The sequence below is a fragment of the Apus apus genome, chromosome 1 (assembly GCF_020740795.1).
Source record: "Apus apus isolate bApuApu2 chromosome 1, bApuApu2.pri.cur, whole genome shotgun sequence".
Taxonomy (NCBI): Eukaryota; Metazoa; Chordata; class Aves; order Apodiformes; family Apodidae; genus Apus; species Apus apus.
Genome location: NC_067282.1, coordinates 18,721,980 through 18,741,316, shown reverse-complemented (window position 1 = coordinate 18,741,316; position 19,337 = coordinate 18,721,980).

Sequence of the window (19,337 nt, the reverse complement as noted above, 5' to 3'; positions counted from 1 at the left end):
CTCATGCTTTGGTGGGAATGTTTCCATGAATAAGCATTAACAGATTAGGTTGATGGTTATCCTAGTATCTTTCCCCAAATACCTGTTATTTTTCCCGTGGAAGAATAATATTAAAAGACTCTAGCTTTTTCGCCTAAAGTAGGATATTCCAGGGGTTCTGATGGAATATACTGAAGTACACCTATTTTATACACATCTCCCTGGCTATGCAGCTCTTCAGCTTGCCATACATCTCTAGAAGTTCCCACTCTGTGGCACACACAGTTCCTACTGAAAGTGGTAGCTGGCTCCCACACACTCAATGGATATTTGGTTCCCTGTTTTCTGCCCCAGAACAATGGGTCTTAGTATAAAGAATCTCTCCATATCTGTGGCATTTCACACTGATACTTTAATGACAATGGAGCTGTAGATAAAGAAAAAACAACAACAACAACAAAAACCCCAAACCAACAACCTCTCTTGTCAACCACAGCAAGAGTAATGTTCTATTTGGTTTTGTTCTGGGGCTCACAGAGCCCTGCAGAAGGTTTATAAGAGTACTGCCACATCCTTCATAACAAAGGTTGGTGTCATGTAAGCCATTACGTGTTTCCTGCCTTCAGAAGCATCATTGCAAAGAGTCAAGCAAATTTCTCCTCCAAAATAAGTAGCTCCATGTAGGAAGCCTTGTCAAGCACAAAGCAAAGCCTCAGCACCCTGACACAGCTACATCGCAGAAATCTCTTTTGTGGCTCAATGTGGCAGGTCAGAAAATACAATTCTGTAACTTTTTGTTTGTTTTTGATGGGGTCTTTTGGGGTTTTTTGCCTGAGTGGCCACAGATGACCAAAATATTCGGGCTGTGATAAATTACCTGCAACATTTTGAATACTGCAATTTGAAACCAGATTATTTTCTGAATGCTATGTCCTATGTACTGCAATATCAATTACCTCAATGCTTTTTAAAGAAAGGAAATGTCCATCACTGGGAATTTACAATATGTGAAGTTTGAGCCCAGAATGAATTCTGACAGCTTGGTTACTGTAAGCTCCTCAGAGACACAGTGCTTAGTGGAAACACTGACATAATCTTAACGATAGTGGTGGGAATAGGGCCAGTAAAACAGAATGTCCTGTAGGCATAAAGTAGGGCAGAATCACTGGCTCCTCACATCACAATAGCTTAGAAAGAAAAGCTGATAGAAAATTTGTGCATGCCCATTCCTTTGACCATGAAATAATGATCTCTGTATGTCCTGGTGCCTGTTGTTACCAGCTGTATTATATTGCGTTTTGCACATGGCAAAAGGTGCTGGGGAAATTTAAAGGACATTTTGTTGCAAATCTATGAAGTCTTGATGCAGGACAATGGAAGAACCTTGAGGTTACAGATGAGTGATTACAAGGGCATGGACAGAGGTGCACCCTGCAGCCAGGGTGCCAGTGGGGAGAAGTCATAGCTTTTACACTTCTTGCTGCTCCATACCACAGTGCTGCCCTTACTGGCTCTGTCAACTCTCCTGACAGGGCTGGTCACAATGAACTCTCCACAGATTTTTTTTTTTACAATGAAACAGGTTAACAAAGACTTTATACTTAAATTGTTTTCAATAATCTTATTCCTCTTGCCTGGAATGGGCAAGGAAGTGTTCACACAATAGCTGTGCTGGCACATCAGTGGGCCAGAGGGAATGGTGATAAAGGGCATCCTCCTGCAGCCGTTCAGCTGGAGTCTGAAAATTACATCTGTCCATAAGCTGCTGCCTTCAAGTGACAAGCTGCATGATGTGATGCTTCATGTGACAGCATGACAGACTGTGACATTTCAGATTGCCATAAGCAGTGTTCTTTTTTGTGTTCACAAGATGTGTAAGAAAGTGCAGCACTCCAAAAAATAGGTAAGTGCCTCACAGAATGGCTGGGGTAAAATTCTTTCAAATGAAGAAAGGGGAAGTAAAGAAAGAAACTACTTAAAAATAAGTGGATTGGGGGAAAAAAAGACCTTAGGTTGACATTGCTTCACAGTCAGGATGCTTTGTTACCCCTGTTACAATGCTAAGAATAATTCAGACTTATTTGTCTAAAACGTCAGGTCATAGAAGAGCAAGAGAAGCGGCTCTTCTACACCTCTTAGATTCCATTTGTTCAATATGAATCAAAATAAAATATACTCCAGTGTTTTGCTTGGGCTCAAGGAATGCAAAGGAGTAAGAATTACCAGCTGATACACCAATTTAATGCAGGTGTTCAGATTTTTATAAGACCTTTATCACTTAATGTTAATTTTTAAAGAGATCTCAGATTTTTCTATTAAATAAATAGTAGAAGAAGAGACACCACTATATAGAAGGAGGTGAAAGTCTCAAATACAAGAACTGCAAAAATTGTGTTAGTAGAGGCATGGATAGATTCCATACCTGTTAAGAGATGAATGATTAACTAAGAATGGAGGTTTGAAAACAGAGAAGTGGAATATTAAGAACACAGGGCACAGTATTCTTACATACAGATTCTTATCTATAGGCCAGGTCTTAAAATGCCATTAAAGTACAGTAGCCTATCTGCTGATCACTTCTTCCCGATGGGTCTGGCTTCACCCAGGCCCATATGGAGCCACTGATCAGAGATGCTTCAGCCAGCAACATAAAGGAAATTCAGAAAGGATTCATGGGTGTTCTTCCATCTTGGGCTGCACAAGCAGCGGGAAGATTTGTGCATTTGTTATCGTGGCTTGTAGTTCTTGGAACTATGACCAGCAGATGCAAATGTTTTGGCATGTGATGATATTACACATTTTTCATGTTATGTTTAGAACGCAGATGAAGTCCTTGGTCATTCATGGGGAAGTTCTCTATCTGCACTCAGAGATGCCTGGATTTGGATGAATACTCTTTCATCCCACATTCTTTGAGTGCTTTTTCTTAAATGGGTAATTTCTGGTGGTGTCAGTGGTGGAAGACCACTGAGAATGGGCTGTGTACCTGCCTCTGGGGGCACTGAAGTTTATCCTCCTCTTGCTCTCTGCAGTAGTTGAGTTGTACAGCTTCTTTAGCTCTGCACACACTGGATGATGACAGCTGTGGGAGATTCTACAGCTTCTTCACTCCTGGTTTCTTGCTGGGACAGCAATCCCATGATCCCAGCCATCAGGATGAGGGAAGAACTTCTTTACTGTGGGAGTGGCAGAGCACTGGAACAGGCTGCCCAGAGAGGTTGTGGAGTCTCCTTCACTGGAGACTTTCAAAACCCACCTGGACACGTTCCTGTGTGATGTGCTCTAGATGACCCTGCCCTGGCAGGGGAGTTGGACTAGATGATCTTTCGAGGTCCCTTCCAACCCCTAAGACTCTGTGATTCTGTGTTGTGAGTGGCTGTATTGGAGACTAGCTGGCAGAGACAATAGATGGAAAAAGGTGCTTGAAAACAGCTGGTCCTGGGTAGGTTTGAAAAATGTCAGGTGCAAGTGTTATTGGTCCTACATGTGTGTCACTGATGAAACATGAGCAAGTCTGCAGGGACACTTCTGGAATGTGGGAAATTGTACTTCATGTGTACTGTTTCCTGGCCCAGCCAGGAGCAAAGCCAAAGCTATGACAAACAGCAATGCAGTCTCTTCCTAATACCATAGCTTTTAAAGAAAGACTCCCAGAAAAGGTCAATCCTGCTTTCCTGTCTGTAACAATACATATTTCATCTTAAACTACCTTTTTAACCTTCAAACTATAATCAAGCCCTCTGACTTCTTGGGGAGGAGTGTGCAGAACACCAGGCTTGGTGGACATGTGAAAATCTTCACTCACTGGAGTGACATAGCAGAAGAGGAGTGGAACAGGCATGAGGCAGGGGACATGGCTGTGGCAGGTCCCCAGGGAGTGGCTCCAAGGTCCAGCTGCACCAGCACTGCTGTAGTAGACAAACTGGGACCTTAAACTCCCTTCACTGAACTGACCATTCAGCTTCTGCACTGCCCTCATTCAAGTAAAAAACACAGTTTCCCCGCTGACATTATTTTGCATTTCCCTGAAGGGTTCTTAAAATATCCACAACACAAAGTGCAAAGGAAAAACTGCTGGAATTTGGTCCTGCTGAGGGTGAGGTAACAATATGAAGGATATGAGGCAAGGTACCATTTCATTGTGCTTTACTAGCACTTGTAATTTACACCTCATCGCTTTCAAGGCCTCTGCTGGTAATATTTCCTTCTTCTAAGAATAGAGCTTAAAGGTATTTAAAGAATTCTAGTTGTCATGCAATTAATAGTGTAACACTTTGTTCTGAGTAAAAAGATTTGCTTGTTTTGAGCAGCGACAGTATTTTGCATGTAAAAAAGAGGGAATGGGGAATGTTTTATTGCCAGCACTTTTCCTTACAGGGAGATGAATCACTGACATTCTTGGCAACCAAGCACAAAATCACAAGAATGCTCAGTTTGATCAACTTCCTTCAAAACACTAAGCTCAAAGTAAAGAGGAAAAAAGAGAGAGGAAAAGAAACTTGGATGGGCTTGGATGCGGAAGACATTACAAGATGGACATCCAAGTAGGAAGACAATAAATCTAGTGTACAAATTGTTTTGCCCAAATCAAGTCTCTGGCTTGCTGGTACAGAAGGGTCTACTCTAAATTAAGAGAATACTGGAAGGGAAAATAAAACCAAACAAACCAACAATCAAGGAGGAAAAGAGCCAGAGAAGAGAAGAAAAAGAAAACCCTGCCGATCTGGCAGACATGGCAGATGTTGTGTCAAACATGAGTTTGTTTGCTAACAAAACAATGTGAATTTTCAAAAAAAATTGCCACGCTTCTCTTCAGAATGGAAAATTGTGCTGAGAAAGAAAGTATGATAATACAGTTAATTTACACATAAGGAAGCTGCCCATGTTCAGGCTGTGGTTTCATGCAACAAAGGCTGAGGGGTGTGTGGGGGTCTTCTTCAGCAGCAGCGCAGGGTGAAACAGGCCACCCCCTGGCTGCTCCTCTCCAGCCATGCAGTGGGTGCCACTAAGGAAGGGATGGCACTGAAAATGGTCCCTTTTGGTTTTATTCTAACGGATTATTTTTCAGCTGGATCAGTTCCCCAGGCACCCAAGGCACTCCGCAACATACCCAGGCAGTAGTGGAGGGGGTGGCAAGGGGAAGGGACATGGCAGAGCAGGAATGATGATGCTGGCCAGGCATCCCTGCTGCTGCTGTGCCCCCTTGGCTACAGTCTTCAGTGCAGCACAGTCCCTGCTGCTCACTTCTGCTCAGAGACAGTCAGATAGCCTCTTCAGTTGGACCAACACAACTGCTTGTTGGCTGAAATAAAAACAACCCAGGCAAATCCCAAGACCCCAAAACATTATTTAGTGTGGAATTTCCCTTTTTCTAGGTCAGGTTGTAGGTCACCCTGTGATCGTGCAAACAGCTGTACTTTGGTAGAAAAACACAACTTTGAGGAGTGGTGGAAGACAAGGAGGGGAGTATTGCTCCCCGAAATGACATGTTCCTTCTGTGTATTTCACTTGGTGGCTTTTGATTTCCCCCTGCTCTTCACCTCAGTGCTCTGCTACCCTGCACCTACAGTGCAGGGCTGGGGCTGCAGCAGGACATGGGGCAGCAGCATGTCAGGGTGCTTAAGATAAGCGTGTGGCACTCACTGCAGCCAGCATTAGGGCTGCTGTGCTTTTGTCCAGGGTGTCCCCTCAAAATATATGTTCATTTAATGAGCATAATACGGGGAAGAAACAGTGAATGGGGAAGACAGAGGCCCAGGAGGCCTGGGCCAGGCCACAAAGGATGAGGGCAACTCAAAGCAGGACCCAACATACTGCAGCAATGTCTGTGTCTAATACTCTGCTGTTGCTAGCCTGCAGGATCATAGATCCAGTGTGTTGCCTGTTTCTCTCATGTTCTGCAGTGCCCACACAGTAAATCCGGTACTTCCTCCCGATTCTGTAATCAGAGATGTTGCATATATGTAGTAAATCCCATGCTTTTGGGACAGGGTGAATTTACTGTGTATTCATCAAGAAACCACATCTCATCCACAGAAGAAGATCAGTGCTTCCTGGTTCTGTTTCCTGCACAGATTGTACAATAGGTCAGCACAGGTCCTGGGGATATGACCAGGTTCGCCACATGTGTAGCTTTCCTGTCCAAGCTATGGTACAGACAATCCTCCAAAATTTGTGCAAGCAATTTTTCTGGGCAGAAAAAGAAAACACCTAGCAAATCTGGATGAAGAGTAGCCTCAAGTCAGAGCCTCCAACATGACATGAAACACTGCACCAAGCCACCAAGGAGAAATGTGTGGAATCTCTGCACTGTAGTTTTTAAGACTGGACAAAAATCTGCCACAGTGAAGAGGGACAGCCTGAACTAGACCCTTCCAAGACTTACATTCTTCTGATTCCCTGTAAAGAGGGACCGGTTTGACTCTCCCAGGCACAAAGAATGGCAAGCACAGTCTGTTCTCTGCTCTGCAACCTGCTCTCTCTTTCTCCAGCCTCTCACTAAGACCAGCATGGAACTCAGGACAGACACTACTCTCAACCCAACAGGCTGAGCACTGAGAACAGGGAGATGTGCATGCAATCAGTCTGTGTATTTGTGCATGAGAGAAATTGTGGTGGCAATGGTGTTCTCTCCTGGTACTGCAGAGCAAGACAGAAATGTGCTTAAGGTTTTTTTGAGGATTAAAACAAGCAGAACAAGAGCCAGTTGTTGTTTTGGGGAGAAGGAAAGCAGTCGCTGTCAAAATGTTTCACCGGCTTGGCAAAAATGCCAGGCTGGCCCTGCTTACAGCATACACGGACTTCAAAGAGCTTATCTTGAATGGGGATTAGTGAGAGCCAGATGGCTGCTTCCTACATGGATTCAGCTGAGGTTAAATGATAAGCAAGGCTATACCCCAAGGGTGTGTGTTCCTTCCGATGCCAGCCAAGCTGCTGACATCTCTGCCTGTAGGTCTGTGGGACCAGCCTTGCTTTAGCTGCACATGCCCAGAGGGAGCTCAGGTCTGACCCAGCACCAGGAAGAGTGGGTCACACTCTCAGAACTGGTCACTTCGGGAGTGCTGCTCGGCAGCAGGAACACTCTGAAACAAATGGTCAGGCCCCTGCTCCAGCGGTGAGCCGGCTGCTCAGGAGGGGCGTGTGGTTCTCAAACAGGATGCAGGCTGAATAACCCTCCATTCCTAAAGAGGGTGGTCCCCAAAGGTCAGGGCTGCCTTCAATGGTGTGGCAGTGTGAGAGGAAACTGCCTCAGAGGGTGCTCTCATAATGCTCGGACTATGAATAAATTCAGCTTGTTGCACTCTGGATTCCCAAGTGTTAGTCATCAAAAACGTGAATAGGAGAACAAGGTTAGGAAAAGAACAATTCTGCAGCTGAACTTTCATCACAGGTTGAATAGGGGTCCTCCTCCACCCACCCTGCTTTCTTTCCCCACCTTTGCTTTCAGACAAAGGGCTTTGCATCCCATGTAGGAGTTCTCACTGCTGCCTGGGAGGAACATGTGGATGTAGCTGAATCACAGAATCACAAAATGCCTGAGGTTGGGTGGGACCCCTTGAGGTGATCTAGTGCAAAGCCCTGCTCAAGCAGGGTCAGCTAAAGCCCAGGACTACGTCCAGTCAGATTTTGTGCATCTCCACAGGTGGAGGCTCCACAGCCTGTCTGGGCAACCTGCTTCAGCTCTGAACAGACAAGCAATGTCCGCAGACCTGATGTCAACAGAGATCATTCTGGCACTTTTCACCTTCATGGTTAAATTATTAAATAAAAGTACAACCTAAATAAATGTCTTTGATATTCACTCAGACTCTGGTTCTGGTGAGGCTGAGTGTAATGATGTGGGCCAAGGCTGATCCATACTTTACCCAGTTGCATAATTATGAAAAAAAAAAAAAAGGTCAAAGAGATGGCTGGGTGCTGTGGGAATTAACACATGGGAATGCTCCTGCTTCCCTACAGAAGTGCCTGTTACCTCAGCCAATGCTCTGCTAATTTAGTGGAAGGAGGGCCAAGGGTCTCTGAACCTGTTACAACAATAAATCCAGAAAAAATTATGGAGATTTTTCATCCTGTGAGACACAAAAAATTTTCTGGGAATATTTGTCCCTTGAGCTCCAAAGGTGAAGGGACAGACATGGCTGTGCTTTCTGTTCCCCTGCTTCCAAGCCAGCACTTTGCCCTGACCGGCACAGTTACCAGGGCACCTTCTCAGTTCTGGCAGGAGATCTTATCTGAAATCTTAATTGAGGCACATTTAGGCTATCCAAGGCAGTTTTATATTGCTTAAGCTAAAGCCACTGAAATGTTTTAATTAATGAGCAAACAGTCTGTCCCCTTCCTCTGTGTTATGCACAGAAATCTGCTTCCTCCCAAGCACGGTACAGCACGTCTAAGCCACTAGCTACTGTCCCTACGATGGGGTCAGCATTTATGTGTCACTATAAAGGTGAAATGGGTGCTCTGCAAATACAAAATCACTACTCTCATTCCCAGAGAATTCAGAGTCAAAACATGGTAAAGAAAAAACATGAGGCAATTTTCTTGAAGGAAAAAGTAGATCTTGCAGAGACTGAGAATCACTAGGGCAGGAGGTCTGAAGGACAAATCTGGAGAGCAGGAGTCTTGGGGCTAAATGACTGCATGCCACTCAGAAGCACTGGCGTTTGTTTTCTAACCTTTCATGGACCTCATAGGTACCTTTAGGAGTCAATAAGTCTGTACACAAGTTCTTCTCCCTGTAAAACTGGTATTACTTCAACTTATGCAGCTACCAAAATAAAGGTAGGCTACAGAACAGAAGCAGGATTTGACAAGAGGTTTTGTGGCAGGAGGGACTGAGGAAGCAAGAGAGGAAACGGGAAAAGGAGAGAAAATCTCTGAAGAGTGAGGAGGCAGGGAGCTGACAAGTTAAGAAACAAGATGGTATCCTTCAAGTATGAGGGAGGAGAATGTAGATTAACAACCTTTTTGTTAGGCTAGGCAGTAAAGAAGAGCCTAAACAACAGTTGTCACTGAATTACAGTAACTGAAGCAAGTAACAGCCAGAGCACAGAGAAGAATTGTAGTCATGGTTGCAGAAAAGCAAGGGCCACTTCAGGAAGAAGATACTGAGACAGAAACTAAAATCTTCAGATTAGGTCTTTAATGAGAAACAGGTTATATGAACCAAAATTAGAGGAAAAACCCTTCCTAAACCCAGAAAAAAACAGAGGAAATACTGAAAGTAGATTTGGAGATAACTGATACTTTTATATTGAAAAAAGATATTTGAGGCAGGATGAATATGTAATAGCAGCAAGAACTTCAGGAGAAGAAATTTTAAAACCCACAGGGATATGAAATTGCATGGTCATGGACAGATTCGAAAATAATTTCCTCATTAGAAAGGTGCAGGCAGACAAGATTAGGTGTGTGGGTGTGGTGGGGAGGAGGGTGGAACCATCAGCAGTGCCATGCATCAGGGCCCACCAGACAAACAACTCCAACTGCACCAGTACCTCCATTTGGTGTCACCCACTCTGGGCACACACCTCCTCCCATTCGTCGAAATGAGGATTTACTGTGATGTTTCAAATGCACACGAAGTGAAGAACAGCAATAACTGTGAAATTCCAAGTGGACAAGAAAACACTTGTTGCACACAAATATAGTCTTTGCTTGCATTTCTGAACATTGCACAAGACTTCTTAAAAAGTAACTTCTAAATCTGCACACCCATATGTCGTAGTTTGGGCCCAACATGACAACAAAGGAACAGCCCCATGGCCACTCACTCAACTCCTCCCCCCACACACACTCTCTGGGATGGGGAGGACAAAGCTCCTGGGTCAAGACAAAGGACAGGGAGGGTTCTTCACCCATTAAGTCCAGAGCAAAACAGACTTAACTTGGGAAAAAAAGAAAAAAAAATCACACTAACCACACACACCCAGGACACACACACAGAACAGGGCTTGCATATGTTACCCCACCCCTTCCTTCTTCCCAGGCCCAAATCACTTTGTTCCCGGTTTCTCTCCCTCCTTCCCCCCAGCGGCACAGGGGGACAGGGGATGGGGTTTAGAGTCACTTCACAGGCTGGTGATTCTTGCTGTGCCTTGCTCCTCAGGAAGAAGGATTCCTTACAGTCCTTCCTTGCTTCCCCACGGGGTCCCTCCCTTGGGAGAGAGTCCTCCAGGAACCTCTCCTTCATGAGTCCTTCCCACGAGGTCCAGAGCTGCTCCAGCCTGGGCTTCCCACAGAGTCACGGGTGCTTTAGGAACAAACTCCCCTGGCACCGGGGTCTTCCAAAGCTGCGTAATCAGAGTCCACAGGCAGCAAATCCTCTGGCCACAAAATCCAAGTCCAGTGGCCAAGTTCACCCCTCCTGGCACCTTCAGGGAACGTTCCACCACGTTCCTCCACGAGTGCAGGGGAACAGCTGCCATCTCACCATGGGTTGCAGGGAAACTTCTGCCAGGGCACCTTCTTCCCCTTCTTCCTCACCAGCCACCACCACCCCTCTCCTTCCCCAGCACAGCTCTTCTCCTCCAGCACAGCTCTTCTCCCCTAAGTGCTTCTCTGCTCAAGTGTTGTATCAGTTTTTCCGTATGTTAATGGCAGAGGTGCATCTAATGGCTCCTTGGCTGGGTTTGGAGCAGGGGGAGCTTCTCAGCTTCTTACAGGAGCCACTCCTGGGGCCCTTCCCCTACTACCAAAAAAATACACCAAACCAAACGAGAAGACCATATCACTATGTACACAGGGGAGGGCTAAGCATATCTAGTGTGCATGGAAATTCATTACACAATCTGAGCCTGCCCTCTTGTTACATACACACCAGGGGTTTGGTGTTGCAGAGACCATTAGAGCATTTGGAGTTATATGCAATTATATGATAGATGTAAGCACAGTTAGAGGGATTTTGTTGGGCTAAAGGGAGTACAAAGGAGTGTGGAGAGTAACTAAATAAATTACAGCACCTGAAGCAAGAAATGGCCAGGCACAGAGAAGGTTTGTAGTCATGGTAATAGAAAAGGAAGGGCTGCTTGAGGTGTTTTTCGTGCTGCCATGAGACACTGCTTTAAAACAATTTGTTGTGACTTCTGTCTCTATTAATTTTGATTTGCAGTATAATGATATTTCCATCCATGTGTTTGTAACATTCTGAGATTTATAGAAGACTTTACTCATTTAAGTTACAGGCTCAGAATGGTGATTCTCATTATAACTGAATTCTGATTTTAATTATTTGCAAATCACACACTATCCAACCTGCAGTTTTAGTGATTGGTGCTGAATAAAAGCTACCCTTGACATTCAGAGCCTTTTTACTTTAAGTTGAGCTGTTATGAGCTCTAGCACAAAATGCAAAGGTAACATTCAGCAGTGACTGAAAGGAAACAGATAAAAATTGAAACTATGTGTAGGACTGTTGTGGAGCTTTTTAGACAAGGAAGTGTATGTTTCTGAAGTGAGCTAAAAGCAGTGGATGGTGTGGGAAGAAAGTTCAAAATAGATGTAGGTTGAGAGACTCTGTGGAAGACCAGGAGACACACAGTGATAATGATAGTCATCAAACAGGAAGATGAGGTGGTGAAGCATTTTTAGAGTGGAAAGTCTTTCCATTTGGCTGCTTCTGTTTTTATGTTATGTTGTTCTGTGATTATATTCTAGTAGAGTATTATGGACAGTTGGGGATTTTTCACAGTGTCCTACACAAATGTCTCTCAGAATTTTTCCCCAACAACTTTTTGGGGGCTGTAATCCTGAACCTGATTTCCATAAAACTTTATCTTTAAAATGAACGTGTGGCACATCTGGATGACAAGTCCTAACATGCAATTTTCTGTTTCTATTGCAAAGGCCAGGCAATAGTTACTCTCCTCCTTCCATCCTGCGTGTGATTATACCAACTGATCCGTAGGATTCAGGCCAAGTTATTCTATCCATGCAAGGCACTCAATTCATAGACAATAGTAAATATCTTCTCTTAGTTTTCTGGTGTCCTTTGCTGGTAAAGATACGTAAACAAGCACAAAGCACACAGGATTTCACCTCCCAGAGTACACAGAGATGTGACTGAAGCTTTTCCTCTACGCAGTTTCTTTCTCTTTCCCCCAAGAAAATATGTGAGGTTTGTTGACTGGATCTTCTTATGCTGCTTCGAGATGCCTTGCCAAGTTGTACGTTATCCCACTTCCTTCCTGCAGGCAATCCAAACAGCGGAGGCTTCCCCTGGAGCCCTGCCTCTCACAATTGCACCACACAACTGCTCAGCAATCAGGCCCTTTCTCACAGCACCAGAAATGTGGTGGCTGAGTGCTGGGCTCAGCAGGTGCTCTGAGAATGTGCCACTGCTGTGGGCAGACCTTGAGCAGGAGAGTGCTGCAACCCCGCCGTGGAGCTGAGGAGATGCTGTGAGCCAGGGGCTGCCACCTCACCCAGCTGCACTGTAGGGCTGATGTTGCAGTCTTGCAGGTGTGGCAGGTGTGCCAATGTAAAGCGAGCTCAGCTGGCACACTCACCTTGAAAACCCAGTTTATTTAGGAAAATGAGAGGCAGCAAGAGGCTTACAGCACCACTGGAAAATTCCTGTATGCCAAAGAGAGGCTAAGCAGCAAGAATCTGAATTTCTGCAGACTACCTAGGGCAAGACCTGAGGCTTCCAGGCTTCCCCTAGAGCTTGGTGTCCAGGCAATAGCCTGGAACAGAGAAATTAGACATTTCCTCTGTCTATTCATGTTTTGCATCCTTTTAAAATATTTTTTTTGCTGATAGTATAATTTGGTTGCTGATTGTGATTCGTGAGTTGAGGATTCTGGTTATGGCTTTGTAGTTGAATTGCTGTGTTCCTTGTGAACATGCATGCAGCCTAGCTCTGCTTCTATGTTCATTTTCTTTGTCTATCTTATCTGTAGCTTATCTGTAATCTCTGCTAAGAAGATTATTATGTTTTGGTTGTTGGTTTTTTTGGGTTTTTTTGAGGGCAATTACAGCCTTGGAGTGCACCAGCAAATATAGCAAGATTAACTGATAGTTGCCTCATGCTTGCATGGAATGTTCTTGTTTAGTAGCTGTTCCACATGTGCAGTTGCCTTGCATTAACATAGCCTTACATCTGTCTCTCCTTTTAATTTATGGTCAGTTCTGTCACCTACATCACATACTCTAATACAAAAGCAGAATTTTTGAAAACAGAAGTCCAAATAGTTTTTTTAAAAAGCTCTCCACTTCTGTCTGTAGCTGAAGTCTATCCCTGTTTCCGCTGTGATCTTACTCAATGTATCTAGAATACATGCATGCACATAGTTAATCCTCTTACAGTTTGAATTCTATGTTTTATATTGACTCACTGTTTTTCCCTTGTGCATAAGTGATGTCAATCTGTGATCTGTCTAGTTCTCTTCCTCTGCACTATGTGTCTTTTTCTTATTCGTGATTGTACTTCCTTGCCCATCTGTACTATTATTCGAATTGTCTTGGAATACACATTAATAGCACTTCTGAACACATGCCAGTGCCCATTTTTCTATCCCATTCCTTCCTTTACTCTATTCCAAGTCCAATTTTCTCTCAGAATTTAATCAGTTTCAATTTGTTGCCTTCCCCCCCCCCTTTTGAGCTGATTTAACAATAATAACGGCTTAACAGGAAAGATCCAAGTCTTGTTGAGAGATCTGATTCAAAGCTCTTTACCATGGTCACTATTTTTTTAATAATCTTCCAGCTACACTTCCCTGCTTTTAAAGACTCCAGCAGATCCAATAACATCTCAGAAGAGGAATGGTTTCCTCTGAGTCCCACATCTAGCCCAAAACACACATTATGTTGGGAACCCACAATGTGTTCAAATGATATCTCATCTGACACTTCATTCTCCTTTTCTGAAGGATCACTTTTCCTTGTATTGCTTTTGTTAAGGCAGCCTATTTAAAGTGCTAAATTCTGACTCAATTCTGCCCTTTAGCTGAGTTTTCATACGTTTGCAAGATGAGATGGTTATAGCCTGTCTAGTTTTCTTTTCCAAGGATATTGAAGTGACAGTGTCACTGTTGAAATCCTTTGTTAGGACAATTATTATCTCTGGCCAGTCCCTCCAGTCCCACAGCTCCTCGTGTCTTGCTGTCAGAGCAGCCCCAATACCAGGCCCTCTCCTCCCCTGTCCCTTGGGGCTCAGTGCAGAAGAGATGGCACCTCTCCAGGGACAGGACTGGGGGACAGGGAAAGAGCCCATGTAACAGTTGGCCTTGGTGATTCTTTGAGGGAGCGCTGGGAGACCTGGCACAGGGCAGCTGCACCTCCTTTTCTGCCGCCGGGATGCTGGGATGCTTTGTCCCTTCTCTGCTTTTGCCAGGCACAGGGGCTGTGCCCCTTGCAGGGATCCATGTGGTGGGGTGACACTGAGGACCCCTGACCCTCCTGGCACACTGCTGTCACCATCTCATCCAGGGAACCCCAGAGTTGGGATGAGGAGACAGCCACTGCCCAGCCCACAAGGTGAGGTGTAGGGTGGTCCCTGGCCCAAGGGCAGCAGAATGGCACAGCGGGATGATGCCCAGGAAAAGGGGCCTTCACTCTCCCAACCCTCCTCCCACATTAGACCATCTTTCAGGCAAAGCCCCTCAGCACCACCCAGCAGCCATATAAGGCCACAAGCATCACAACCACAGTGGCCTCCTGATACCACAAGCCACCTCACTGCTGGGCACTATAGACACAGGGACCCCAGGAGCTGGCCCACAGTTTGAGCTGACCTTTGAGGCCCTTGCATACAAAGATGCTTGGTGGCAAAGGGTCACATAGCAGCAAGGTGGGTGGCCACCAGGCTTTGAGTCAGGGGGAGCAGAGGTGGCAGCAGGACCTGTGGATGAAGAGGAGGCAGAGTCATGCAGCTGACAGGGTTGGAGGCAGGCTCACCTGGAGACCAAGAGGAGCCTATGGATGTGGGCCCACCTCCAGAGCAGTGCCCCCAGCACCACATGGCTGTGCCAGGGCTCCCCTCCAAGACTCCTTGCTGACCCCAGTGCAGAAGAGCCCAGCCAGTGCCACACAACTGGCCAGCCCATCCTCTGTGCCCAACCCATCCTGCAGGCTCACCCATTCCACCCCCAGCATCCAGCAATTCTGCTGCTGATTGCCACAGACAGTGGGAGCCCTTCTCTCCCATTCCCCTACCCCAAGCCCTACAACTTTGTTGTTAGGGTCCCTTCTAGATGCTTCATTAGAAGTTTTTTTCAAGGTTGTTTATTGCCTAACTTTAAAAGGCCCAACAAAACAAGAAAAATAGCAGTACAGATGCTTTCTATGCCTGGTTCTGGAGCTCCCAACATAAGGACATGGAGCTGTTGGAGCAAGTACAGAGGAGGCCACCATGATGCTCAGAGTGCTGGAACACCCCTGCTATGGAGACAGACTGAGAGAGTTGGGGTTGTTCAGGCTGGACAAGGCTCTGGGAAGACCTTAGAGCACCTTCCAGTACCTGAAGGAGCTACAGGAATGCTGGGGAGGGAGACTTTTTACAAGGGCATCCAGTGATAGGAAGAGGGGGAATGTTTTCAAGCTGAAAGGGGAGAGATTTAGATGAGATCTTAGGAAGAAATTCTTCACTGTGGTGATGAGATACTGGCACAGGTTGCCCAGAGAAGCTGTGGATGCCCACTCCCTGGATGTGTCCAAGGCCAGGCTGGATGGGACTTGGAGCAACCTGGTCTAGTGAGAGGTGTTTTTGCCCATGAAGGGGATTGGAATGAGAACGTCCTTTCCAACCTAAACCATTCTGTGATTCTGTGATTCTTGCCCTTCCTTAGGACAAGAAGGATCTTGATATGTTTCTAACATGTGGACACCTTAAGGCTTTCTGAAATGGTCTTGTTTTTGGCTCTGAGAAGGGTTAGGAGTAATTGTGTTAAAATGCCTGTGACTCAGTCTCATTTGCAACCAAATGGACATGGGTTCCTAACTAACCCTGAGGATATGAGTTGTGTGCCTCCCCCCTGCTGTGACTGCTGCACTTGTATGACATTTTGCTCTCCCTATTGGCAATTATCTATCAGGTTTCTCCACTGAGGTGTCTACTAGGAACATTTCTGGTGGTGCTTTGGTGCTTTTGGGGAATGTGATGTTTAGCTTTTGTGACCAGGCATTAATTGCAAGCAGGTAACTAACAGGAAGTACCCATTTTCAAGAAAGTTTTGTTTGCTGCTATTTTGGACTTCATTTGAGTAGATTGTGGTCTCTGGCACATCAGTAATTTTTGTCTCTTCTTCCAGTGCCTTATCTAAAATATTTCAGATTTCCCCAATGTGTGAGCTACTCAATGGACAAAGTGTGTGTCATTTTATACTGATACAATAATTTTTTCTACATTCTTGTTGAAATGAGACACCATTTTTTCTGCTTTCCAGATTTCAGATTTCCCATAAAGTAAATATGTCATAGGCAGTAGGAGATTTCTTCTCCTGCACTCAAATTTGGTAACAGAAAACAACAAAATCCTGGATTCAGGCTAACAGTTGAAACATATTAAAGACATCCTTTCCTTGGTAAACTCACTCCAAAATATGTCTTGTTTATTGTAGAGACGACAATATAAATTCCTTAGCAGCCACGAGTTTTTAAATTGATAGATCAGTCTAATGCAAAATGCAAATTTGATAGAGACTTTAAAAAATATAAAATTTTCTCATAGGAAGAGCTACACAGGACTTTAATGCCAGGCCTTCTAAATAAGTACATTAAATTATCAGAGAAATGAACATAGCTTTCTTCTAAATTAACGCTAAATTAAGACACTGGGCTTTGAGGCATCAATTTAACATAATGAAAGCTCACAGAAGGAGCTATTAATGCAGAGATTTCCTAGTCTTTCCAAGACGTGGCAATCATTCCTCTTTCCTTACGGGCAGGGAAGCTGAGGTGGAGAAGGGAAATGGTTTGCTGACAGTTCCAAAGTGGGATAGGGAATAGAGAAAAGCTGATCTATGCTATCGTTAGCTCAATAGACCTGGTTACCACCCTCTCTCCCAAATCAACATGAAATGTTTCAGTAGTGTCACCCTCCTGAAGCTTCAGATGGTTTCTTATGGTTGCCAAATGCCCTTGCACTGGTGTGTGTATGTCTGTGAGGGGCCAGGGACATAGGCTCCCGCAGACTCCATAGGCTACACACTTGGCTCATTCCTCCCCATGTTCTCTGGTGATGCTTCCCAACCTGTACTCCCTCAGGAGTTTCCTAGTCCCAAACCTTCACCTACATACCAGGGGGTCTGGGAATTCCTTTGTATTTTCTTCTCCAGAGTACCGAAGAAGAGGAGTGCCGCATTTGTTCCCTCAGGGTAGGGGTTCCTCACAGCTCTCTCAATTTTTTCCTCCACACACAGGTATTTTGGGAAGCTACCCTTGTCCTCACCCATTCCAGCGTCCCTCATTTTCTGCACCAAGCCAAGAGATTTGAATGTGCACATGTTCCTCCCACACCTTTTCTTTCTGTCTGGAGGGTGAATCATTCAGGGCGTCTGCGGCAGGAAGGGTAGAGCTGTGGTGGGGTATTGTTGTGCTAACAGAGGAGATGCTAACAGCCACTGTGCCAGGCCTTTGATGAAAAGGTAATTACAAGCCAGATTAATGGTTGCTGGATGCCCTCACGAGATGCCAGGGCTTCATATGTCCTGTATCAACCCCCTCTCATTTTCTCCACAGTAAGAAGGGTACTACCTACAGATACCTAAAAGCATGTCCTAAAATTTTGGAACCAGTTGTGTGATGTTCAGAAGCCACCTGCATTGCATCCAAGCAAAGTGATGCCACCAAGCGGATTGCAGGGACTTGAAAATCTGGCCAATTCATTCCCAAATGGAGAGCACAACTGGCTTGCTCTGGCGAAATTCCACACAAAGCCATGACATTCCTGCAGTCCTCTTGGGTGCTGCCTGGGCTCCAGCTGCAGTCAATGATTGATACAAAGTGTGGGGCTGGGGGCAGAGTACATAGGAACATGTGTCCTTGTGAAATTCAGAGTTTTGAACCTGTGAAGGCAGTCTGAGCACCCAGAATGACATGAGCCTGGGTTCATGTTTCCTCTGCAAAGCTGAGGCAGTTTCCCAGTCAGGTATGTCCCATTTCACTTACTTTGTACTGAACTCAAAAGTATTTCTGAAGTACCTGTTTTTATGTTCGTTACACCTTTGCTGCCCCAAAAGAATTCTGTGATAGATCTCATAGAGACAGTCCTGACAAAAAAAAAAAAAAGCTTATCTAAATCATAATTAGAATTTGTTTAGAGCTTACTTTTTTTTCACTCACTCAATTACTGAAGCAACAAGCCTAACTTTGACTCCCAGAAATGTAATTTTTCACCACAGTTAAACATATACATTACATAGACATATAGGTTGTGACATCTGTACTGTGCTGGAGGACTCAGAACTCCAATTTCTAACTGGTTTTGCATTGGTGATTTTGGTAGAATGACCCCCCAGTATCATTCTGTGAAGAAAACAAATATATTAAAACAAGAACATTTTGGTGATGTTTACCTGAGTCTTTTTTCCTTGAACATCACTCATTTTGCACCACAGTGGTTTCTTCTAGACATCTTGTCCCAAAGGATGTTACTGTCAGCACATTATTTGTGTCTGTATGTTCATACACACCTATGTTCACATGCTTATAATAATTTAATGTATGCGGTCCTCTTTTTGGAAAAGGGAAGGGAGGAAGGCAGGAAGGCAGGCAGGAAGGCAGGGAGGGAGGGAGGAAGGGAGGAAGGGAGGAAGGGAGGAAGGGAGGAAGGGAGGAAGGGAGGAAGGAAGGAAGGAAGGAAGGAAGGAAGGAAGGAAGGAAGGAAGGAAGGAAGGAAGGAAGGAAGGAAGGAAGGAAGGAAGGAAGGAAGGAAGGAAGGAAGGAAGGAAGGAAGGGAGGAAGGGAGGAAGGGAGGAAGGGAGGAAGGGAGGAAGGGAGGAAGGGAGAAAGAAAGAAAGAAAGAAAGAAAGAAAGAAAGAAAGAAAGAAAGAAAGAAAGAAAGAAAGAAAGAAAGAAAGAAAGAAAGAAAGAAAGAAAGAAAGAAAAAAACTAGCAGAAAACTAAACGTTCCTGAAGATATTATTGCTTTACCTTTCTTTTTCAAGTTTTCTGAATGGGTTCAAAAAAGGTCATCCACCCACTCCTTGGTTGCTACAAGTATTTTTAACTGCACAATTTTGTAACTGGATCCAAATACAACAGTTTTACAAGGAGCCACACTGTGGCCCAGCTAATGGTGAAACAAGAGCGCGAGGACACGAAACAACTCACAGCATTAGATGTGAGGGGATGGAGCTGCACAGAGCTCCCTCTTCCCTCACTGTCTCAGGTGGGTGGAAGGAGAAAGCACGAAATGT